This window comes from Piliocolobus tephrosceles, chromosome 6 (genome assembly GCF_002776525.5).
Source record: "Piliocolobus tephrosceles isolate RC106 chromosome 6, ASM277652v3, whole genome shotgun sequence".
In the NCBI taxonomy this organism is placed as follows: domain Eukaryota; kingdom Metazoa; phylum Chordata; class Mammalia; order Primates; family Cercopithecidae; genus Piliocolobus; species Piliocolobus tephrosceles.
The window spans coordinates 133,241,671-133,267,057 of record NC_045439.1 but is presented as its reverse complement, the minus strand read 5'-3'; the positions used below and the strand labels follow the sequence as shown (position 1 = coordinate 133,267,057).

The window sequence follows — 25,387 nt, the reverse complement described above, 5'->3', positions numbered from 1 at the left end:
TTTGCCTATTTTAGTTATTTGTCTTCATTCATTCTTGATACTAAATACTTTTTATACATATTATCATTTTTTCCAAATTGTCACTTGTTTTTAGTTGGTATCTTACTGAAGAAAAAGTTGAAGGATGAAATCAAATGGTTATTCTCACAGAGGATTTAAATCTGGTCTAAACCCAATAATTTTTTTAAAAAACATTCTAATGCTAAAATTTAGGATTGCAACATGAAGTGCAAAATACCATTCTAATAATATCTTATGTCTTGGAACACTTAAAAATAGCTACTATTTGTCAATGTTGTAACTAGTGCTAGGCATTATGCTTAAAAGCTATATGCATTATACTATTTAATTCTTACAATCCTGTGAATGAAACTTTGTGATCTCAAGTTTACAGATGAAGACAATAAACTTCAGAAAGTTCAAGTATATTGCTCAAGGTTAGTCATTAATAACTAGGAATAATGAATAATCATGAATAATCTTGAACTATCCTTCCTATGCCTGTACTTGCCATTCAATTCATTCCAATTGTTCTTGCCATGTAAGGATTTGTTCAGTTTCTCTTATAGATTACTGTCTTTCTTTTTCCCCTTCCTTTCTTCCTCCTTCATTTTTTTTTTCTATGAATCTTGGTTTAAGTAAAGTCAGTTTTTGTAGTTAGCATCTCATCGAGGAAAAGTCAAAAGAAAATTGTTGGCACATGACATCGTAAACTCAGTCCAGATTTGAACCCTGGTCTAATTCCAGACCACTACTCTAAACCCTTGCAGTGTGACTTTCAAAATCAATGATCATTAGAGTTTAAACTGACCCTGGAAGTCTCCTACTGCAACTTCCTTAAGAAGTAATATAGGATGGTTATTAAAAGTCTGAAGTTCAATCCTGTCTGTGTCATTTACTAGCAATTTTCTTGGCTTTATGGTTTGTATCCGTAAGATACGAAGAATATCATCAACCTCAAAGGATGATTGATTATTGGGATAGATGAGACAGTACAGATAGCAGTGCCTGGCATTTAGTAAGTACTCAGCAATTATCAGCTGTTATTTTTTTCTTCCCAACTGATACCCAAATGTCTTTGTCTGTGGGTCTAAGAGATTATCTACAGTAAAGATAAGTATTTCCTGTTAAAGGGAATGCATTATCTGCTATAGTGGTCCATTTTGTCTTTGGAAAGTTCCAGTTATTTGAACGTTCTTCCAAACAGACAGCTAAAAGTTGCCCTTCTCAAAATAATTGTTAACAATCCTTTTTAGGATGGCACACAACAGACAACCAACCTTTTGAAGATTATTATTATATTTCTTTAAATTGTTTTCTAACCAAGAAAATATTCACAATGGTTATCTTCTGTGTGCCCAAGCTCATCAATGACCCCCAAAGTTCTGAATAGAACCCTCTTCTACAAATGTGATTGGAAGAGCCCACAGATAGGCAGGATTATACTCCTCCTTCCTCTGGGTCATCTATTACGTGGCCAAGTCCCCTTTACTTACTTATATAGTCATCCAGCTGAGACATACACTACTTAGAAGTCAAATTATGCTATTTTTGTGCAACTGAGGTTTTGAACCCAGATGTAGAATTTATATTTGGCCAAAAACTCAGGCATTTGTAGTAAGTGACTATTTTCAAGAATTTATAATTTCCCTATTCTTACAATATAATTACCTCAAAAATAATCAGAAATAAGTGTATGAACTGGCACTTCATAATAGAGACCATAAAATTATTTCTTAACAGCTTTTTCAAAAGGATTTGAATTCCAACTATTTCTTGAAGGATCATCAATTGTTCAGATACTACATATAAAATGATATCATCCTTTGATTATATCTACACACTCATGTTTCAGAAAACAGCTTGATTTCACTTCTTATTTCTTCCTATTAGGCCAATGAGTAGTCTTGCACTATACTTCTTCCTATGCCTGTACTTGCCATTCAATTAATTCCATTTGGTCTTGCCACGTAAGGATTTGCTCAATTTCTTCTTTTGATTACCGTCTTTTCACTTTTCCTTCCTTCCTTCCTTCCTTCCTTCCTTCCTTCCTTCCTTCCTTCCTCCCTCCCTCCCTCCCTCCCTCCCTTCCATCCATCCTTCCTTTCCTTCCTTCTTTTTCTTCTTACTTCATTTTTTTCTCTAAATCTTTGTTTAAGTAAAGTCAGTTTTTATAGTTATATGGGACAATAAGCAACCGAGAGAGGAAAATTCAAAGAAAGGCACTGGCACATGACATTGTAAACTCAGCCCAAACCACTGCCTAAATCAGTTAAAACTCACCCTCTTGGCCGGGCGCGGTGGCTCAAGCCTGTAATCCCAGCACTTTGGGATGCCGAGACGGGCGGATCACGAGGTCAGGAGATCGAGACCATCCTGGCTAACACGGTGAAACCCCGTCTCTACTAAAAAATACAAAAAACTAGCCGGGCGAGGTGGCGGGCGCCTGTAGTCCCAGCTACTCGGGAGGCTGAGGCAGGAGAATGGTGTAAACCTGGGAGGCGGAGCTTGCAGTGAGCTGAGATCCGGCCACTGCACTCCAGCCTGGGCGACAGAGCGAGACTCCGTCACAAAAAAACAAACAACAACAACAACAAAAAACAACTCACCCTCTTGACACCAGTTAGCAATAAGCTGTATTTCCTCACCTTCATATTACTTTTTAAAATATTTATATCCCATTCCTTTCCTACCAAATATAGTTTTAGATGCTCACAATAAAAGAATAATGCAATCAGCCTGAACCATTGTTGTCAAGTAAAAATAATATCAAGCAATGGAAAAGGAAATTATTCAAAGATATGCATACCAATGGCACCAATAACATTAATGACTGCCTTTCCTTCTTTCTCAAACATTTCCACTTATCCTGCTAGAATTCTCATTTTGTGACCAGAAAATTCTTTATCTTCTGTTTTTCAGAAAATTCTCTTCTTTCCTTCACTTTCTTCAGTTATTCCCAAATGAGTGTGGACATTAAGCTCATAGGGAGAGACTGAAAAAAAATGCTAATGTTCTGTAGTTTCCATCCACCCAATTAAGTAAGTATTTGTAGAAACAGAATGGATCTTGAGGACACTGTCCCCTCTGCGTTCTCTTTAAAAAAACAGATTGTTTTTTCTCATTTTTAAATTCTTCAGTGGCAGAATGGTGGTCACTCTTCTTTTCACCATCATCCCCTCATGCTCTTCTAAAATTTCCGGATCTCACTCTTCACCCCCTCCCCTTTTTTTTTTTTTTTTTTTTTTTATTCTTTTTTTCTTTTTTTCCTACAGATATCCTTACCTTGCACCCTAATTCACTAAAAATTTTGGAACCTAGATTATAATTTCACTTTCCACATATCTACTATCATTATAATTCTAGAAAATTCAGGGTAGTCAATACAAGAGTAGGTTCTGGAGCCTCTGTTTCAGCCCAGCTCTATCATTGCTGATTATGTTGCCATGGGAAAATTATTTAAACTCTCTTTGCCATAAAGTGGAAATGACACTTGGAGTAGCAGCCTTAAGTGCTAGGAATCAAAGAGTACAGATAAAACTCTCAGAACATTGATGCATAATAAACACCTTATATATGCTACTTAGGATTCCTGGCAATTCTTATATCCATGAGAATGAACCCATCTAGCTCCAAACGTTCTTGGTTTCTTGGTCTCCTAATCACTAGTTCACCTTTTCCTCCAATTTGTCGCAGTTGGCTAATCCCAGGGTCACACCCTAAGCCTCAGTATCAACAGGTCCTACTCCACCTCCCAAATCTCAAATTCAAAAATCTTGCTCTCCAAACACAAATTGTGTTTTTCCAATTGATTTTGCTCAGGAACCTCTAGCACTATAATTTTCCCATATCCGTAAGAGCTCTGTTTCAGTGGTCTTGCACTATTGATCCATCAACTCTTCTTGTTTTATTTTATCTTGCATTCCATAACCTTCGAGTGTAATCGCCTCCTCGCAAATATCACTGTTTCCCTCTCTCCTCTCTCCTAGTCTCTGAGTCAAGTAGTAGAATCTCGGTTCCAGGTAAACCAACCAGGAAGCCCTTTTTCCTTCTTTCAACCCCTTTAAGGAGATTTTCCTGGAGGAAATTTCATAAACAGCTTGAATGGTTGCCAGTTAAGTACACAGTCACAAAATTCAATCTGGCACTGGGCACTGCTCAGGCCTTCTCTGCATTTATCTGGCTCTACCTCTTCTCTGAATGATTACTTAATTTCTTTTCTTTCTCCTTAAAACTCCTACTTTGCTGAGCGTGGTGGCTAGCACCTGTAATCCCAGCACTTTGGGAGGCTGAGGTGGGTGGATCACTTGAGGTCAGGAGTTCAAGACCAGTATGGCCAACATGATGAAACTGCATCTTTACTAAATATACAAAAATTAGTTGGGTGTGGTGGTGGGCGCCTGTAATCCCAGCTACTTGGGAGGCTGAGGCAGAAGAATGGCTTGAACCTGGGAGGCAGAGGTTGCAGTAAGCTGATATCGCTCCACCGCACTCCACTCTGGGAGACAGAGGGAGACTTAGTCTCAAAATAAATAAATAAGTAAATAAAACTTCCGACCTCTGTTCCTCCTGACTCTTAGTTGATGACCTCACCTCACACTTCACTGAAACATTCTCGTTTTCTGGGCATTCTCTCACCTACCGACAAGCGAGCGCAATTTATGCCTGTCTTCATTCATGCTTTTCTTCTCCTCTCCTACTATGAAGTGTGGGTGAGCATGGGGGCTGTGTCTATGCCTACGAAAGACAAATTCCTCCTCCTGGTAGCAAGAACTTCTCTTCCGATTAACACTCTTCTGTCCTACATTTACAATTTCTCCTTCTTTATTTAATCGTTTCCATCAACATAAAAAGTTGCTTCATTTTCCCCATCTTAAAAAGTAAAGCCTTGCGTTGACGCCTTCCTTTTAGTTACTACTTCTCTCTGCACCTACTCATGGTCAATCTTGAAATAATTTTTCATTTCTATTGTCTCCACTTTTTTACCTTCCATTCTCTCACTGGTGTGTTTTGTGTACATTCAGTGTGCAGTGTGTACATGTTATCGGATGCAAGTATTGAACACGTATTGCTTGTCAGGTACTGCAGAAAGAGGCTTGTATGAATCTAATTTAACTCTCACCACAATGTGATATGGTAGGAACCACATTTATCCGCATTTTCCAAATAGGAACCCCCAGATTTAGAAAGGCAAGTTGTCCGAAGTTACATAATTAGTCGCCAAATCAGGCCTCAGCCCAATATTTGCTTAACTCTAAAGGCATATTCTTAAGTGCTTTTTTATTAAGTGTTGTTCTTAATCCTCCTGCCAGCTTAAAACATCTACCATCAAAGCCAAGAGATGGATATAGCAGACGTTAAGCTCTTGGAAAGGTCCTGGTAATGGGAGGGACAAAAAAACATGGCCTTTTCCTTTCTGAGGCTCTCAATTTGGTGAAATATATTCATATGGAGCATGAAATAAATTGTGTCTAAGCCTCAGTATAACTTTATGTTTAAACATTCTCTGCTGTGTATGTCAATTTCTGTAGATAAGTGATGAGAAAAAGATTTGCTGTCCTTGAAACTTGGAAGAAGATAAAGAATAATCATCTTAAAAATGCCCAATCTAACCTTTGTTTTCCTGAAAAATAAGCCATAGTGTAGAAATAAAAAGGAAAACATAAATACCTAGAAAGGAGTTGGTTAATTGTATTTTTATAAAAAGTACTATATCTATATTTTTAAAATTTCATAGCCACCACATTTGTTGTTATGGGTTATTGAGTTCATATCATGCTTTGCTTGGCCTATTACCATCAATGACCTATCTGAATTCTCATCCCTTCACTAATCAATTACCTTTCACTTTTCACAAATAAAGATCTAATCATATTACTTCCCTGCCAGAAACCTCCCCTATTTTTCTAGCTCTTATAAGATACAATATAGTTTTCTATGAACAGCATATGAAGTGTTTACTGAGCTAGTTTCCAACAAAACTTCCAACTGTATCTCCCTTAGCACCTTTTTTTCCTTCTTTCTCATTCTGGTCATATATGTCATGTAACCTATAGATAATAGTTGCAAGTTTTTAATCCAATCTATCATTATCAAACTTTATAAATATGTGGGCTGTACTTTTGGATACGTTTTGCAAGCTCTCTAAGCTTTAGAAATATTCTCAGCTATAAAATTGGAATAATAATAATACTTACCTTGAGGGATTCTGTGAGCATTCAACATTTATTGGACCATACATATTTTCACACCTATACACATGCACATATATTTAGAGATCCATATGCATCCAAACATATTTACAGAAGGCACGTGCCCACGAAGGGGTTTAAAAAATAGCAGCAACTCTTACTAATTTTGTCACAGAAACTGTTACCTTTCTTGTAATTACTACATCATAATACTCATCACTGTATATCTCTTCCATAAAGCTTGTCACATGTCCCCTCTGCATCTTCCCAGCTCTTCCAATTTATGGCCGTGATGAGGCATTTCCTCCTTGGTTGTGATTGCTAGCTTATGTAACTAACTATCCCACTAACATAGCCAGAATCTGATCCCTGGAAGGAAAGTGGCAAGAGTGTTTCCCTCAGTCAGATTTGCAGAGTGCTTACACTAAAGAGTTTTGTATTCCTCTGAGTCATCAGGAAGAGTGTAAATTAGCTGGCCCTGGAGCACCTGAGACACACAAGCTGTCTACTCTTGCTCAGCTTTCTGTAAAAACAGGAAAACTGCGTGGTGGAAAGGTGAGTGCCCCCCTCTCCAGAAGCCCTCTCTCTGCATGCCACCCTCCTTCCTTTTGCCACACCCTGAGCTGCTTTTCTCCTGAGTTCCTCCACTTGTGTGTATTTCTCCTTAAGACCCTCTCTCTCCCTCTCTCTCCTTCTCTCACTCTGCCTCCTTTTCTTTTCTTTTTTCTTCTTATATTCCTCCACCCTCCACCCTTTCTGTCAGTCTTGTCCATTTCTATGCCATTTCCATGGTAAGGTCCTCCCCATCTACTGTCCAACCTGCACTGGTCTGGCCACCTCCTTCTGCTCACTCACGGTCTCTTGCTAATGGTAGTCTAAGGATGATGATCTAATTTAGAATTCCACGCTTTAGAAAAGAAACAGGATCGCTGGGTGTGGTGGTGCATGCCTGTAGTCCCAGCTACTCGGGAAGCTGAGGCATGAGAATCACTTGAACCTGGGAAGCAGAGGCTACAGTGAACCAAGATCGCACCACTGTACTCCAGCCTGGGTGACAGAGCGAGATTCTGTCTCAAAAACAAAACAAAACAAAACAAAATAAAACAAAACAAAAAACGAAAGAAATGGTAAGAAAAGAGTACAAACTTTCTCTCCCAGCACATCGTAATTATAGCAAGTTATTTCTGTTAATCAGCTCATGGAACACACACAAGTGGTTCAGGAGAGGCAAGGTGTGTTTGGTCATAAAAGGCTGGGGTTCACAAGGTATCCAGAGAGGACTTTATCAGGTCACACCATCAGACACATAACAGGGCAGTTGTTTCTCTTTCTTAGCCTTAACCCTCAAATGGGAGTTAGTGTAGGGAAGGCCTTGCTCTTCACGAACACTCCAGGATAAGGTGATAAGAAGATTACAAGTAAAGCCTCTCTTTAGCTATTCCACATCTCCTGTCAGATAGAGCAAGTTAAATTACAGTGCCGGCCACAAATGCATTGATCATCCACTAGGCTTATACTACCCAGAGTTTTAAAGATCCATGCCAAGGATAAGTGATGTCATTCAGCAAAGTTTATTTTAGCAAGGAGGGTTAACCAAGTTCAAGGAGGTGAGGTTCTGGGAGACAGCCCTAACTCTCCAACGCTGAGTTCAACTCATATGTAATCTTCATCAGTGAATATTTCCTTACAGCCCATGAGAGGTGTTGAGAGAACACATGGATGATATAGCCTGTGCTCTGAAATGACTTACATATGTCTCTCTCAGCCCCGAGCCCCTTTCTCATCTTATAAATCCAGTCTCAAAACACAGAATACATCCCTAAAAATGGCATATTTCCTACTTAGAATTACTCTGTGAGTGTTCATGATGAAGCATGGCCTAAGTCATATGAAATTTTAGATTCTCTATTCTTTATGCATAAAATGTAAAGTTTCTCTGTTCGGACACAATGTTCTCTTATAATAAGCTTCAGTTATCCTCTTTCAGCCTATAAAACACATCGTGTACTTTAACAAAGATATAAAATTCTTTAAATGATTTTGATAGTCCATTCATATACAAAGAAGATAGGCCTTTTTGAGGCTATAACAAGAAAAAAAAAAGATAAATCATTAGAAACACTTAAAAATTCTGTACATGACACTCTTCTTTATTAAAAAGACCCATTGTAAATTGGAAAGTTCCGAAGTCTTTGTGGTGAGGGAGAATGAATTATAATGACATCACTGGGTCGTGAACTAGGCCCACTGGCTACTTTCCAGAATGAAATTGACTAGGAGAGATCAGATGAGCCCATTCGTAGCACAAGACATCTGGGAGGCAGCCAGGGAATCGAGGTTCAAGCCCCCTATTTAGGACACACTTCCTCTTCCTCTTCATCATCAAATACAATCGTGATTTCCCAGGCAAGGCGGCTAGCATAACAATGCATTTCAATTCATATTCTAAAGAACACCCAAAAAGTTCTTTGTACTCATTCCTCAGTGAAAGACCTCATGAAAAATATTAACATGTCAACATCTGGCTGACACCTTTGGTACATTTTCATCATGTTGCTGATGGGAAGCATTTTGCCTTCAAATAAGCATAATTTGCCAGTCTTTTCCATCTCCTTTTCTGTCTCCCTCCCAGCGTAATAAATGGTGTCTGAAGCCCAAGAGAAACTCATTTCTGTTAACAGATCATTTGTAAACCTTTAAGGGCAGCTGGTGAGGAAGGGGCATTTTTTTCTTGTCTTAACTTTCCTGGTTGTCTCTCTAAATGCAAAATGACACCTCATTCAACGCTTTCTGGTGTCATCTTAATCTCCCTTATTTTACACTTTCTACCTTTTTGATATCGCAGTAGACTGCATGGAGGCTTTTTACCTAATACTGTAATACCTATTATCTGAGGCATTTAGGTACATAGGCTCTTGCCAGCTAAGAATAATGCAGATCAATTGGATGTCAGCAGTCCAATAAAGTCAGATAGTGTGTGTGTATATATATATATGGTGGGGAAAAAAGCTACCTACCCACCTGACCTTACAGCCAGCATATTTCAATATTAATATGTTTTATGCATGCATATGATAACGTTTTACTTTCCTTATGGTTCTGTGGGGAAGTCTCACTTCCCTCTGCAGAGGATTATTACCTATTCTGAGGGGTTATGATTATAGATACTTACTAAGACAAGAATAATTGACCATAAAAAACCTTTTATATTCCCACAATTATTTTTGCATTGACTAAAAGTGTCAAGAAAACCTGATTTTATTAGCAGGCTTCTAATTTTGCCTTCATTTAATTTTTTATCTGGCTTTTTCCCCCCAATATGTTTTTAGTCTGAGATATCTGGCAATTGTACAAAAGAACAATTTGTTACAGAACCTTTACCGAATGGAAGTTCTATAATCCAAGCATAACATCAAGTATCAAATAAAATAAAAATGTATGAGATCAGCAAAGGGGGCATGCTCCAAGGTAAGGAACTGATCTAGGGCCTAGAAAAAAAAGAAGTTTAAATCAAAATGTGACTGCTCGGCTATGAAGTAAGTCTGTGGAACAAAGGGTCAAATGCAGCTTTGACCTTTCATTCCCCTCCACCCACCAATAGGTCAGATCCCGTCAGCACTGAGCCTATTTCCAGTAAGGCGCAAGGAGCAGAGCTGTGTGTATTAAGAAACAGTGTGGAAAACTCTAGAGGACACTTGAGGGGAAGAAGGAGAAAATACACTGGCTCTTCCGGAAGTAGGGATGGAGTGGGCACAAGAAATAGAAGTGACATGGTACCCATTTGACCCTTGAAAACAAAACCAGCTCTGGTAACCTCATTTGCTTCTTTCCCCGCCTCTGTCCCTCAAATATTAGAAACAAGACAAATCCAAGATCACAAATGGATATTGTGGTTAAAGGCATGACTACAACTGGAAAGAACTCAGGCTAAAACAAGGAGGAAAAGTGTTCCAGTTCTACTACTAATTGGTGGAGGATTGTTGGCAACTCCCTTCTGGCACCAACATTCTGATTTTGGAGATTCTAAATGCATTCACTTTTCAGATGACAGATGGTGCAGTGGAAAGGAGAAATGGGAGTGATATTGTATCCATTTGGCCCCTGCAAACAAAACACATCCTGGTTAGCTCCTGTATATACATAGTGAGTCTTAACATTTTAGATTTCCCTGAAATCAACAATCAGAACCTACAAAAAACAAGAATCACTGGAACCTTATAGTCTGTCTCAAGTGATGTGAATGGAGATCTGTGGCCATTGATCACCCGTTCTCAGCTTTATATCTTATTTCTGATCCACCAACAGAGGGTATCATGGTGAAGAAACTATCTCAGCTCTTTGAGGAATGCATGTTCATGGGAAGAGACTAATTCCTGTTCATTCCAAAGTTAACAGAGGGCCAGAATGGGTACTTCAAGAAAATAGCATGTAGAGCTTGGGGGCCCCTTTGACAAAGGGAAACTGACTTCTTGCTCTCCCTCTAGGTGCTTGTTGGAGTCAAGAAGCTATAGCACATTTTAGTGTTGCCTTGACAGAGAAGAGGATCATGATGAGGGAGAATTTTGCATGACTTGACACGTGCCTACTTGAGTTTCTAAGTGAAGTGTCCGTTAAGACTGTGCCCAGGATTGGTCAAAAGAGGTCATGAGACATAAGAAGTCTACTAGGAAGCCAATCAGATCAGCCTATGAGGGTGAGGCTGCTGGAGCTGTGGTGTGAAATGTACCTGGGAAGATGGTGCAGGAATCTTTTCTCTTTACCCCCCAGTGGTTTCCTTGTCCCTCAGAATGTGCAAAGAGGACTCAGTGGTTCTTGTGTTTCCACCTAAGAAAGTGGGGAGATTAAATGGGTCAGAAGCCTGCTAAGCTAATCTAGAGGGGGATAAAACCTTCTGGAGACGTCAAAGGAATGTGTAGATCTTCAGAAAAAGGCGCTGGTGGTTAAGCTACACCAACTCAGGGAGAAAGGCTACATCATGAGTGATAGTTGCTGAAGAGAATCAGTGAAGTCAAAGACTCTGCCCCAATCTGACCTAGCAATTTAGATAAATCCTTCCTCTTTCTCTCTCATGCTTGACATCCTGCCTTCAACACTAGAAGGTCATTCAAGGACAGGGGAAGCCAAATGTGCTTTCAGTTCTTCTTGGTCCCAGTCAGATCAGGAGAGCCAGAAGAGCTTGACCAAGAACAGGGAGAAGAATGAGATGATAGAGGAAAACTCTTTTCTCCCTTTTCGAACCCAAGCAGCCAGGGTCTAGTCTGTTCTAGAAGTCATTGGTGGAAAGGAGTAGAAGAAATTTAAAATCAATATGAGATGTTAATTTTAAAATAGGCTAAATTGGGCCAGGCGCAGTGGCTCACGCCTGTAAACCCAGCACTTTGGGAGGCCGAAGAGGGTGGATCACGAGGTCAGGAGATCAAGACCATCCTGGCTAACACGATGAAACTCCGTCTCTACTAAAAATACAAAAAATTAGCCAGGTGTGATGGCGGGCACCTGTAGTCCCAGCTACTCGGGAGACTGAGGCAGGAGAATGGCGTGAACCTGGGAGGTGGAGCTTGCAGTGAGCCGAGAACACACCACTGCACTCCAGCCTGGGCGACAGAGTGAGACTTTGTCTCAAAATAAATAAATAAATAAAACAGGCTAAATTAAGTTTTATATCTGTGAGGGACTGGAAAGCTATAGGATAGTGTCAAGGTATTTTTTTTTTTTAATGTGAAACAGGATTCTGACATAACATGGTTGAAGATCAGGATTGGAAAATGAAATAAAATCACAATCAACAAAATAGAACCTGTTTTGTTTCATATCCGATTTTAACTTCCTCAATAAACCAGTTACAGGTTTAAGAGTTTAACTACCCTACCTGCCAATCTAACCAAAATAACTGCCTTCTGAACTGTTCAGTAATTTAATATAAGCAACAGGAATATATAATTAGGTTGATGAGGGATTATTTGCTGTAAAACCAATTGTTGATGGTTAAAAAGCAAAGCGTGACTGCTTTGTCAATTTCAGTTATGTACTTGGGATGAAAGCCCCTTGCTTCCATACAACCTTATTTATTTAGAAGCACTCATTGTCATTTCTTGCAGGTCCTTCCAATTGTCAGGTTTCATTTAAGAGGGACAATTGTAAGAACAACCTATAAATAAACACACATCACTGGTTTCATCCTCAAAATAGATAAGGAATTATACCTTGCATTATGCATTCTGCTAAGTCTCTTTTGGTACTTCAGGGAATAAAACGATAACTTGACAATTTTATCATATACAGTCATGGGCTGCATAACAACATTTCAGTCAACAGTGGATTACATAAACAACAGTGGTCATATAAGATTAGAAGACTAGATTTTTACTGTACCTTTTCTGCGTTTAGGTATGTTTAGATACACAAATACTTACCATTGTATTCCAATTGCCTATAGTGCTGTACATGTTTATAGCCTAGGAGCAAAAGGCCATACCATACAGCCTAGGTGTGTAGTCAGCCATGCCATCTACGTCTGTGTAAGGACATCCTATGATGTTTGCACCTCGACAAAATGGCCTAATGACGTGCTTTTCAGAATATATCCCTGATGTTAAGCGATATATGACCATTTAATTGAAGGAAAAAGAAACATGAGATAGATGCTTCAGGTTAATTAGCAGAAGTTTGCTGCGGTCAGCAAATTCGTTAGGCCGTTTTCAAAACTCCAAGATATTTGGTGGAGTATAAACATGATTACTATCATAATCAGACAAGAAGCTGTCCACTTAGGAGTCCCTAAGTAATGAATTTGCTCGTATCAATTCATTGACACTCATTTATCACATATTTCCTATTGAGCACAAACCCTGAGGTCATAACCGGGAGCTACCTATATCTCTACCTCCTGCCAAACCCAAGGAGGGGTCTAATTGCCTTGGCCTGTGGGCTCTGGCACCCATACCAACCTTGGTTCTGAACATGAAGGCATATTTGGTTTCCCTAGTCTTTGACTTATATCAATTCAGTATTCCAAAAGAAGATCATGCTGTTGCCTACTGCGCGCTAGATCTGTACTCCTTTAGAATATTTCCTTCTCATTATTTTGCCTGTATTGACCCCTTCTGTCCCTAAACCATAGTCTCAAGAGTGGACCATAACTAAATATGGTAAAGTGACTATGGTTTTCATTGCAGAGCAGTGGATCAGTAAGAAATGTTCCTAATATCTCAAATAACCTGAAATTAATTCATTCATAGAGTCACCAAATCTTGCTTCAGTTGGTCTCAATGAATAAAATACTAGTGTTAGGATACCACCTTATTTACTTCTCCCTCATCCTAGAAAACTATCGCCTGATAATGCCCATAGGTACATGGCATATACCATACACTTATAACCAGAAGATTTTGAAACCTTAAACAGGAGTTGGGAGCCTAGAGTCCTATTCTTGGGCTTTAGAGTTGGATAGATTGAGCTCTAAATCCTAGTTCTACCAATTTTCTTTTCTTTTCTTATTTTATTATTATTATTTTTTTGAGACAGAGTTTCTCTCTTGTTGCCCAGGCTGGAGTGCAACGGCCTAATCTCAGCTCACTGCAACCTCCACCTACCAGGTTCAAGTGATTCTCCTGTCTCAGTCTCCTGAGTAGCTGGGATTACAGGTGCCCACCACCACGCCTGGCTAATTTTTGGTATTTTTTTAGTAGAGACTGGGTTTCACCATGCTGGCCAGGCTGGTCTCAAACTCCTGACCTCAGGTAATCTGCCTCAGCCTCTCAAAGTGCTGGAATTACAGGTGTGAGCCACTGCACCCGGCTTAGTTCTATCAATTTTCAATGTGTGGACTTGGGCAAGTCACTTAAACTCTCTGCACTTTGCTTATAAAATGGGAGCAACCATGTCTTCCAGACTGGATCTTTTCAAGGATTAATGAAATGGCATAAAGAATACATGCCCAGATTTCACAGCAATATCGTTTTTGGTCTGAGTTCAGAATCCCTCACTTACCAGGTGTGATCTGTGGGCAAGTAACAAATACTTAATTTCTCTCTCCTCCAATTTATCATCTATTAAATGAGAATGCTAATAGTAACCAAGTGATTGAATTACTTTGAGTGTTAATTTAGTTAGTATTGACAAAGTATTTACAAAGTGCCTGGCTATGGTAAATGTTCAATAAATGTAAGCTGTTATAAATGATATTCTTGTAATATAGTATTGCTTATATTACTACCCATAATAACCAAGATGATGAGGTGAATATTAACAGTCTCCTTGACAGGTTTGACTTGAAGCCAACTATAGTCCATTGATTGAAGGGGGTTAAACCCAAAGGCTGAGGGACAAAATGTCCCTAAATTGGCCACACAACCATAAAGGACCCCAGCCACTCTCCATCCCTGCTGGGAACTTAGCAAATCACAATCTCCTGGAGTTCCTTGTCAGGTCATAGACTCTACCCAAGGAACTCTAAATTGAATGGGGGGTAAATTGCTATTCTTGAAAAATCTATGATATTAGGAGAAATCCATTTCTTTGATAGCAAGATCAAAACCTGCTCAGATGGTTTTCATGAATGAAGAAGGAGGTGTTACATACCTACCAATGGTTGGGATGCAATGTGTTGTAACACGAATGTGTTGCATTTCAATATGAAGTTCATATTGAAGTTCAGAAGTATCCAATATGAAGTTCATATCAAAGTATTCCCCAGTATGAAGTTCATAAGTAAACTTCCCCAACATGAATTTTGTAAGTAAAAAGACCAAGAGCTCCACTATAATGAAGGGAATGAATGTGAAACATATAGGCTTTTTTAAGAAATTACAGGGGTGATTTTATAAATAAAATTTATTATATATATAAATTTATATATATAAATTATATGTATATAAATTTTATGTATATAAAAATATACATAAATAATACATATATAAAATATGTATATAAATTATATGTATATAAATTTTATATATATATATATAAAATTACAGGGGTGAGCCACTCTGCCTGGTCTATATAGGCATGGCATGATGGCTCACCCCTGTAATCCTAGCATTTTGAAAGGCCAAGGCAGGAGTATCACTGTAGGCCAGGGGGATCAAGACCAACCTGGGCAACGTAGAAAGATGTCATCTCTGAAAAAAGGAAATAATAGAAACAGGGCATGATGGTTCTTATATGTAGTCCTCATTACTACTTGGGAGGCTGAGACAGGAGGATCACTTGATTCCGAGTGTTCAAGCTTACCTTGAGCTATGATTGCACCACTGTTCTCCAGCATGGGTGACAAAGAGAGACTCTGTCTCTAAAAAAAATTAAAAAGTAAAATAAAATTTTACTTATTGATTGAAGGGGGTTTAAACCCAAAGACTGAGGGACAAAGTGTCTAATGTGCCCCCCTAAATGGGGACACTTTGGGAAATTTTAAAATAAATAAATGGAATATATATATATATAAAGTTGAAGGTACCACGGGTAATACCAGAATTAAAGGATAAAACAGTCTCTTGTTTCTCTAGTGGTATAATGAAAGTAAAATATGTACACAAATATCTCCAATGCAAAGCAGGAAGTAGTAAATGTCAAAGAAATCCACAGATGTGGTGCAATAAAGTGCTAAGGCAGTAGAGGGTTTCCTGTATAAGGAACCAGAAGGGGTTCTGTAGAGGAAGTGGCATTTCTTAACAACTTCTAGCTTCTGTTAAACGCCCTTCTGCTGACCACTAACCTTCTCCTCACTACCACAGGGTAAGAGCTACCCCATGCCAAGAATGCTCACCTTCCTTCCCCTGCTTGGCGAGCAAGTGCTCATCTTGTAAGATTTCATCAAGGGTTACTTCCCTGATCCCCTTTCTCCAATAAATTCGGCCCTCCTTTATTTGGGAACACATGACTTTGTACCAACGTCTCTCTCTCTTGACCTTGTCATTCATGTTAGCTTTCCTGTACCTTTCACTAGACTGTAGTTTCTGTAAGGGCATGGACCATGCTTTGAATTCTTGGTGCCAAGAGATTTAAAATTTTTTGGAATGAATGAACTCTGCTTTTTACAATGAAGAAATCTAAAGAAAAGAGAAAAAAAATCCTGCTCTCAGTGAGCAGAAGGGTAGAAGAAATGAAGGAGGAAAGAGCTAGTTGTTTGTGATTGCCTGATGCTACGTAATTTGATTTAATTGTCAGGATCCAAAGATTTTTAGTTGGCATTCCTATCCTTTCTTACCCTGTGGATGCTGAGATTGAGAGAAATTAAAAGCCTTGTCTAAAGCCACAGAGCTGTGAAACTGAGTAACTGGGATTTAAGCCCGGTGGTTTCCTTCACTGCATGATGCTTCCAAATGGAGAAATCCATCACTGTGATGTTACTAGGCATTAAAAAAGAAAATAGCCACTTGGACACAGTCTAGAAAGAGTCTTTTCTACCTCCCCACAGGACCACCATGGAGTCTGATCTTTTTAAAAATAAAATAAAATTTATCTACCTGGAGAACAGGTATCTGATTCCTGAGGAAGAAAACCAGTATTTCTTTCTGTCTTATTCTGTCCCCTCTTCCTCAATTTCTCCTTCAACCTTTCTCCCTCCACTCCTCTCTCTGATATGGAAGAGTTTAACTTTCGAAAGTGATGACAATAATTCGGTCAGGCCTCTGCTGGGATATTGGTTTATCCCCTCAGGAATCTGTCCTGAGCTTCAGTTCCTAGGATAACACACAATTTAAATTTTGATTTAAATTTTCTGTATAGTGGGAAATAAGCCAAGCTGAACTTTTGTTTAAAAAATTGTTTTTTCGGCCGGGCGCGGTGGCTCAAGCCTGTAATCCCAGCACTTTGGGAGGCCGAGACGGGTGGATCACGAGGTCAGGAGATCGAGACCATCCTGGCTAACACGATGAAACCCCCTCTCTACTAAAAATACAAAAAAATTAGCCGGGCGTAATGGCGGGCGCCTGTAGTCCCAGCTACTCGGGAGGCTGAGGCAGGAGAATGGCGTAAATCCGGGAGGCGAAGCTTGCAGTGAGCTGAGATCCGGCCACTGCACTCCAGCCTGGGTGACAGAGCCAGACTCCGTCTCAAAAAAAAAAAAAAAAAAAAAAAAAAAAAAAAAAAAAAAAAAAAAAAATTGTTTTTTCAGGAAAAATCAGAGATAAATGATTTATAAGATAAAATAGACATTATTTATAATTAAGAAAAACTAGAAATAACATCAACATTCAATAATAGAAGTTTAATAAACTATGGTAACTTATAGGATGCAATATTCTATATTTATTTAAAATGTTTCCAAAGAATATAGAAGACATGGAGTATGGTGGTGATATATTACTAATTCAGACATCAAAATACAAAAAAAAACAAAATTTTAATTTTGTAAAACTAATACATACTTAAATATGGATATATTTGAAAAAATATGAAAAGATTGGAAGATGATACACTAGAACATTAACAATAGCAGTTCTGTTTGATTCTATAGCTGGTGATTCTATAGTTTTTTAATTTTCTACAATTAACATGGAATACTTTTACAATCAGAAAATAATTCAGGTTTGAGAAATGCTTGTTAAGCGGGTGGAATCTCATTTTGAAATTCTTCTTAGAAAAAAAATTTTTTTTCGCCGTTTCATCCCAACCATTGTTTCCAGGAAGGTAGTTCTGTCATCCTGAAACTTGTGTTTATTCACACCTCCTCACTCTTGCTCCTGTCAGTCTGCATTCTAAAAAACATTCTGATACAGTTCAGTGCACCGAAAAGAACGTAAGCTTCAGAATGAGGCAAATCTGAGCTTGAGTCTATCTTTCCATATTTCTTAGCTATACAATCTTTGGAAAACTGTATATTCTTTGAGTTTCAGCTTCCTCATCTGATGAGAATGGAATGGGACAGCATTTGCAGAACCCACAGAGGTCCTCAGATACAATGTAATAGTAGTCATCCACACGGTTCATTACTTTCTCTTGCCTCTCCTTCTGTGTACCCATCCAAATTTACTCATCCTTAAGGTCTGACTCACATTTTAGTTCCTCTACAAAGTCTTCCATGACTCTCTCTGCCAAATTATGAAGTCTGCAATTTTTAAGAACGTTTTCTGTAGAACTCACTTAGCGCTCATACATAGCTTCATAAATTTAGTGAGTCTATTGGTATGTCCCCGACTAAAACGGACAGGCGCACATCATCCATCTCCTTCATTTATTATAAGCTTTTAATCAGCAGCTAATGATGGGGAGTTGAATCTTTTGCAGATGAGTTTTGAATATTAAAGTACATTTTTGAATCAGAATATAGAGGAGTAAAAACTAAAGTCTGCAATCACGTTCCCTCTTCATTCACCTAGAGCAGGCTGAAAATCTATCAGTGGCCTGTGTGTGGTACCAGTGACTAGATCTGAATTATCAAGATAGAAGGTCACCATCCTAAGAGACAGGACTGCTCAAAAAGCCCTGGAATAGTCCTGATTCTTGTCAGACTGTGGAAAAGTGCTAAGAACATAAATTGGTGAGTGTGTTTGATAAGGTGAAGCAAAGTGCACGGGTCCTGCAGCTATAATTTCTTCTCTCTTACAAGTCTGTCAGTCAAGTAGACTAGGAAACTGGTTTTCTATGGAATAGAAGCAGGGAAAGAGAGAGAAGGGAAGATACACCCAATAATGCCTCTCTTGGGTGTATTTCTATTAGTATCCTCATTCTAAAATTATTGACACACCAAATCTAATGACCAAGTTGGATGCTTTCAGGCAAAAAGGTATCAAATGCCTAAAATGTCATTATTTTACTTCTGAGAAGCCACTGTTTCTTTTATTCTCATACACTTGCTTATCTTGAAGTGGGGAACCACATAAATAAATATATTTTGATATTTGATTTTTTAAAACTAGACACTTGGCAATCTTTTAAAACTAGACACTTGGCAATATATCTTTAATATAACTTTTTTTCTAATAGCTTCTTTCAAGATCTTTTTCTTTAAATTAAGAAAAACATAAACTATCACATGTATCCCTTCCTGGTGGTGTCTAGAATATACTAGGAATAAATATGTAGGTAAGAATTAAGGGTTAGGCTGTGGGTTGAGATCTGCTTTTTAAAAAATTTGAAAGAAAAAACCCACTAAACAATGCACAGAAGAATTTTTTTTGTTGTTACATTGTTCTCATGAATGAAAGTTTCATTGTTTGGCTTCAGCCAATTTTTTAAGAAACTTACAAATGAAGATGAAGGCAAGCTTTTAAAAAACACCTTTGGTCATAAATATAAATAAGATTTTCATGCCAGAGAGAAATTGGTGCTTTGTTCATCATTTGAATAGCAAAAGAGGGAGGTTTGTTGGCTCTTTCTCATTTAATTCTATTGACCTGCCAACATTTTACAGAACTTAGTAACATCCATTATTTCTTTTTTTACATATAGTTATTGCTGTCCCTTTTATGAGATCTTGCTTGTGTTATCTCACATTCTTCCTTCCTTTTCTTTATTTGCATGTCATAAAAATGCTGAATTTGTACAACTTTCAGGTAATTATTTTTATGAGCTCACAGAAGGTTATCTTCAATGCTATCACAAAGCCTTCCAGTGGTCAATGAATCATGCAGATTATTTCATGATCCCTTGTCCAAGATTGCTACAGAGGCATAGGTCTCTTCATGAAAACACTTTTAAAAATTGGGAGCAAAAGATATTCTTGTAACATTAGTTGTTTTTTTTTTCCCCCTAAATACAAGCAGTAACCATATTGCAAAATATTTAAAAAGTAGGAAAAAAGCACAAAGAAGTAATTCCACCATCTCCATAAATGTTGTTAATATTTTAATTCATATCTTTCTATTATATAAAATATATACACACATAAATGTAGAGTTTGTACTCTGATTTATTCCAACTTGCATTAGAAAGGGAATGTTTTCTTTTGTCACCAGTTTTCAAAACCATTTACCAATTATATATATATTCATTGCCTGAATAAACAATCATTTAAAGTTCTATTGCCTTTTTAAGCTATCTTGGATTTTACCTAAAAAAAAATTTAATTTGGTCTGGTTATGCATATTCTCCTCCAATGCCTGAGTCACACATAATTAAGACTCTCTTCTAAATTCAATGAGTTTAAAAAGTTTAATGAGCCTTTTCTCAAATAACAAAAGATAAGATTCAAATGAAAGAAAAACACCTTTATTCACATGAGATGATAGTTACATGGTAACAGCAGCTGTCACTACACTGAGAGAGAGCCAAGAAGGGCCCTTGGTTCTGTAAAATCTGATTCACAAGCGTGAACTTGAACTTCTGAATTCTAGAGCGAGAGTGAGCAAACTGTGACCGGAGAAGTAAATTCAGCTTCAGCCCATGGCTGCTTTGGTATTGCCTGTGAGCCGAGAATGAGTTTTACACTTGGAAACGTCTGGTTAAAAAAAAAAATTCTTAAGAATATTATTTTGTGACACATGAAAATTATATGAAATTCATATTTCAAAGTTTTCTTACAACCTGGTCAACACTTATTTTTGTTTATGGATTGTCAGTGGCTCCTTTGTCACACCAGAACAGCGGAGTTGAGTGGATGTGAAGAAAGTGGTATAGCCCACAAAGGATAAAATATTTACCCTCTGGTCTTTTACAGAAAAAGTTTGTTGACCCCTGCTCTGTATAATGAGGTTCTGAGCAGGATAGCGATAGAAAAGTCTATGCTCATTTTCTTTCAGCCCTCAATCCAAATCCCCTTCCTGTTTTCAGTAGGACTATTTGTGCCCATGAGGGAAACACGAAGGATTGTCAGTATTCATTTGCTATCAGAACTGCCTTTGAACTTCAGGGAAGCCGCCATCTTGTTTTTGTTCACTCCTCTAAAGCACAGTGTCTGCAACATGAAACACTAGTAAGTTCTTTAAACTTCTTGTTATCTTGAGACAGGGCAAGACCTTTACCCAATTTATTTAGTTATGGAGGAGGAGGATGAAAGATTGGGTCCTAAGTGTTATTCAATGGCATGACATGGTTTTCCCTGGAAGGCAGCCAGAACTGATGCTTATGAGGTGTTTGTCTGATGAACTGTACCCCTGTGACACTAAGCAGAGCCCGGAGGAGGTGGCAGTCCATCTTTGTAACTCAGGTTTGATTTACAAATCAGAAGAATGTGCAAAGCCCGTAGAAACCAGACCCACCCCTAAGACAGTCTAACAAGGAAATAATGACCCCTGCTTGTGAATAACCGCTTGGAAGGTGGGATGATTTGGACTGTTGTTGAAGTATATTAGAGCATTTTCATGAAAGCAAAATAGAGCCCGGGCAACTGCTGACTGCTTTAGTAACTGGAAGTCTGGAAAATAATTATTGGCCAGTGTTTGTGGGTTATAGAGAATCCATCTAATTAAAGGAAGCCATTTAGTGAATGTATGGAAGCTTCTAATACAGCTCACATAAACAGAAAAAAAAAAAAAAAAAAAAAGTTGGAAGGAAGAAAATACTGTGTCAAAATGTCTCCAGGATTAAATTCCAAGTTCAGAAAAATAAGATGAACCCATATATTCGACAATGAAATTCTCTTATAACGGAATGTCATAATTTCAGAAAATTAGATTTACCATGAGCTATATAATACTTCTTGCTATTCTCCTCAACTTCAGTTTTACATCCTGTGTACAATTTCATAAGGCTCTAAGAACTAATCTTAATTTTGCCCAGAAAAATTCTATTAAGATGTCTACAGAATTCTATAGAGTGCTTGGCAGTGTTTACAAAAAGTCAAAATGTGGTCATCTGGGGTCAGTATAAAATACAATGCGTGTACAAAAACATGATTGTCTTATTTGTGTTATTGCATTAATTTTAAGTAACGTTTTATTTTTTCCAATTGAAGAGTACTATGTTTATTATAGAAAATTTTGAGGCTGGACATGGTGGCTCATGCCTGTAATCCCAGCAATTTGGTAGGCTGAGGCGGGCAGATTACCTGAGGTTGGGAGCTCCAGACCAGCCTGACAAACATGGAGAAACCCCGTCCCTACTAAAAATACAAAATTAGCCAGGCGTGATGGCACTTGCCTGTAATTCCAGCTGCTAGGGAGGCTGAGGCAGGGGAATCACTTGAACCCGGGAAGTGGAGGTTGTGATGAGCCGAGAACGTGCCGTTGCTCTCCAGCCTGGGCAACAACAGTGAAAGTTCACCTAAAAAAAAAAGAAATAAAAAAAGAAAAGTTTGAAAATAGGGAAATGGAATGAAACAAAAATAACCTCCATAATCCCTCCACTCTAAGACAACATTACTTGAGGATTTTCTTCAGTCTTTTGCTTTGATATTTTCTTCACAGTGTGACTCTACTCAAAGTTAATTATAGCTGCTTGTTTTTTTGTTGTTGTTGCTGTTGTTATTGTTTGTTTGTTCTGGCCTTTTTTTTTTTTTTGAGACAGAATGTCTCTCAGTCGCCCAGGCTGGAGTGCAGTGGCGTGATCTCGGCTCACTGCAGCCTCCATCTCCCAAGTGATTCTCCTGCCTCAGCCTGCCAAGTAGCTGTGACTACAGGCATGTGCCACCATGCCCGGTTAATTTTTTTTTTTTTTTTTTTTTTTGAGAAGGAGTCTCGTTCTGTCGCCCAGGCTGGAGTGCAGTGGTGCAATCTCGGCTCACTGCAAGCTCTGCCTCCTGGGTTCACAGCATTCTCCTCCCTCAGCCTACTGAATAACTGGTACTACAGGTGCCCACCACCACGACCAGCTAATTTTTTTTAATTTTTAGTAGAGACTGGGTTTCACGGTGTTAGCCAGGGTGGTCTCGATCTCCTGACCTCGTGATCCACCTGCCTCGGCCTCCCAAAGTGCTGGGATTACAGGTGTGAGTCACTACACCCGGCCTAATTTTTGTATTTTTAGTGGAGACAGGATTTCTCCATGCTGACCAGGCTGATCTTGAACTCCTGACCTCAGGTGATCTGCCTGTCTCAGCCTCCCAAAGTGCTGGGATTACAGGCGTGAGCCACCGTGCCTGGCCTGCTTGCTTTTCCAATTAACTATATTACATAATTTTCAGATAAGACACAGCTATCCAGAAAGAGCCCTAGAGATGGATAAGGAACCTGTTGGAATGCTCTGATATTAAGAAAAAAAAAATTAAATTCAAAACCAAAAACAAGCCACAAGGTAAGCAAAACTTGTGTCACTTTCTTTTATATCTTATGACTTCAGTTTTAGCCATCATTTTATGGCCTGGGAGAAGACTCAAATAAAAGGGAAGGCAGAAGGCTAGGGTGGGAGTGCAGGGGGAGAGAAAGAAAGAAAAGTTAAAAAAAAAAAAAGAGGAAAAAAAGTCCGAATTGAAAAGAAAATACATTTCAAAAACACATCTCGTCCTGTTGAGAGTAACAGCACTCATGTAAACGTGTAGACAAGTCTCTCGGCTGATTTTTTTTTTTAAGTCCACATATTTGTATGTATTGCATTCATTCCATAATACACACATTTGAAATTCAGTAAAGAAAAACAGACCCAGATCATAGTTCATTTTTGAGAGTACAAAAAGTCTTTTAACTTAATTTTGCATTTTGCTTTTCATTCCAATATTGGCAAATTAGATGTAGAGAGAGGGTTAATACAAGAGTGGTGTGGCCACTGGTGAGCAGTGAGAAAAGATGCCTCCATCAATGACTTCTTCCCAAGCCAGCTGATGGGCGGCACAGCAAGGCTGTGACCTGTCTTGGAAGCAGTCTAGCCCAGCACAAATATCACAGGCTTTGAAGTCAAAAGGGAACATGTGTTCCTGATGCTTGACCCTCTCCAATTTGTTACAGTGTCCACAATATGTTTTTACCTGGAAGTCTTTTTTTCAGGAAGTCTATGTACTACGGCTGTGTTCAAACATGATACAAGACCCCAAATGCCACTTGCTTGCTGTCTTCCTGGGAACGGGACGAGGATGTAATCAGAGCTTTTCAGGGTCCGTCTCTACACTGCAACATCATAACACTGAAGTGTAGATTTATAGCATGCTTTATGTATATTTTCTTACTCCCAAGGCCCCCCTTTTTACAGATATATACACAACATGTCATGTAGAAAATATAAATTGTTGATCGTACAGGCACTTTCTTCCTTTTTAAACCTTTCCAAAGGTCTTTTTGTTAAATACACCCAGATGCCGTTTGACAGATGAGGGGCTAATTGCTCTGTGAATTACCTCTATCGATTCCTGTTTCATGTTGAGCCAAACAAACAAAAGATATTAATGCTTTGAAAAAAATGAATGATGACCTTTCTCTGCAAACACAGCTTGCGGTCTCTGATTATTGGTGATTCCAGAGAGCAGCGGTCAATCGCAATAGCTGTAACGCTATGATCACTATAATAAGCTTGCCTGACCTTCTCTGCCATGTTAAGTGGTTTAAATTTATTTGCCCAACAACAGAAGAGCTTTCATTTAAAGTCACAGAACATTCAATTCAATTTAAAGATGTAGTGTCTTCTTTCCTCTTCTTCCCCTTCCGTATCTTTCCCTTCTTCATACACCTACATGCCAAGTTTACTAATTGTTTTACCGTTCTAAAACTAGCCTGATACCTGAAAAGCAAATTCCTTCAGTTCTTAAAGATTCGAATCGCCATTTTCTTTTTTGTTATTTCTTGCTTTAAGACACTTGAAACACTTTGTTTTTTTCTCTATTTAAGTTTTGTCCATGGTTTAGGTTTCATGTGTGCTGCATAAAAAGTCAAGAATCCATGAGCTGGGGGGTGCTAAGCACCCCAGCTTGGGAACCAGGGGTATAGTTCCATTTTTATCCATAATTAATGGGACCTTGAACCAATATATCTTTTTTTTTGCTTAGGGCAGTTTCTTCCAACTTGGTAAATGAGGGGAAAACCGCCAGGTGATCTACCTTAGAACCTCTTTCCAATTGGAACATACTTATGTTTTAGATCTCTCTACTTAATAGTTTCATATAAATGGCAGAGTTGTAATTTGGCAGCTAAGATAAAGTGATGATAGGACCTTCAATGACTTCCTAACTGTTTCTCAATGAAGTTTTATGATGGAGAAAATATGCAAACCACAAAAGATTAAAGTCTTAAATGGTTAGGGAGTGGATGCACCCCCCCACCCCCACCCTTGGTTTAAGTGGAAATCTCTTGAAAAGAGTACCCGTGACACTTCCACCAATTTCCTGGTAAGAGGCACGCCAAAAATACCAAGGCAGTAGTTTCCCTTAGAATACTTTAGTTCCTGTGCTATAGGAT

General features: G+C 38.5%; 1 long non-coding RNA gene across 1 annotated transcript in view; it reads left to right on the top strand.

The window, feature by feature from the left end:
• Positions 1-352: 352 nt before the first annotated feature.
• The window catches only part of LOC111548272, a 76,585-nt gene continuing 51,550 nt past the window's right edge, over positions 353-25,387 (top strand). Inside the window, exons 1-3 of the long non-coding RNA XR_002733354.1 lie at positions 353-437; positions 20,901-21,042; positions 23,191-23,300. This is a non-coding gene — a long non-coding RNA (uncharacterized LOC111548272). The remainder of the gene's footprint in view (positions 438-20,900; positions 21,043-23,190; positions 23,301-25,387) is intronic.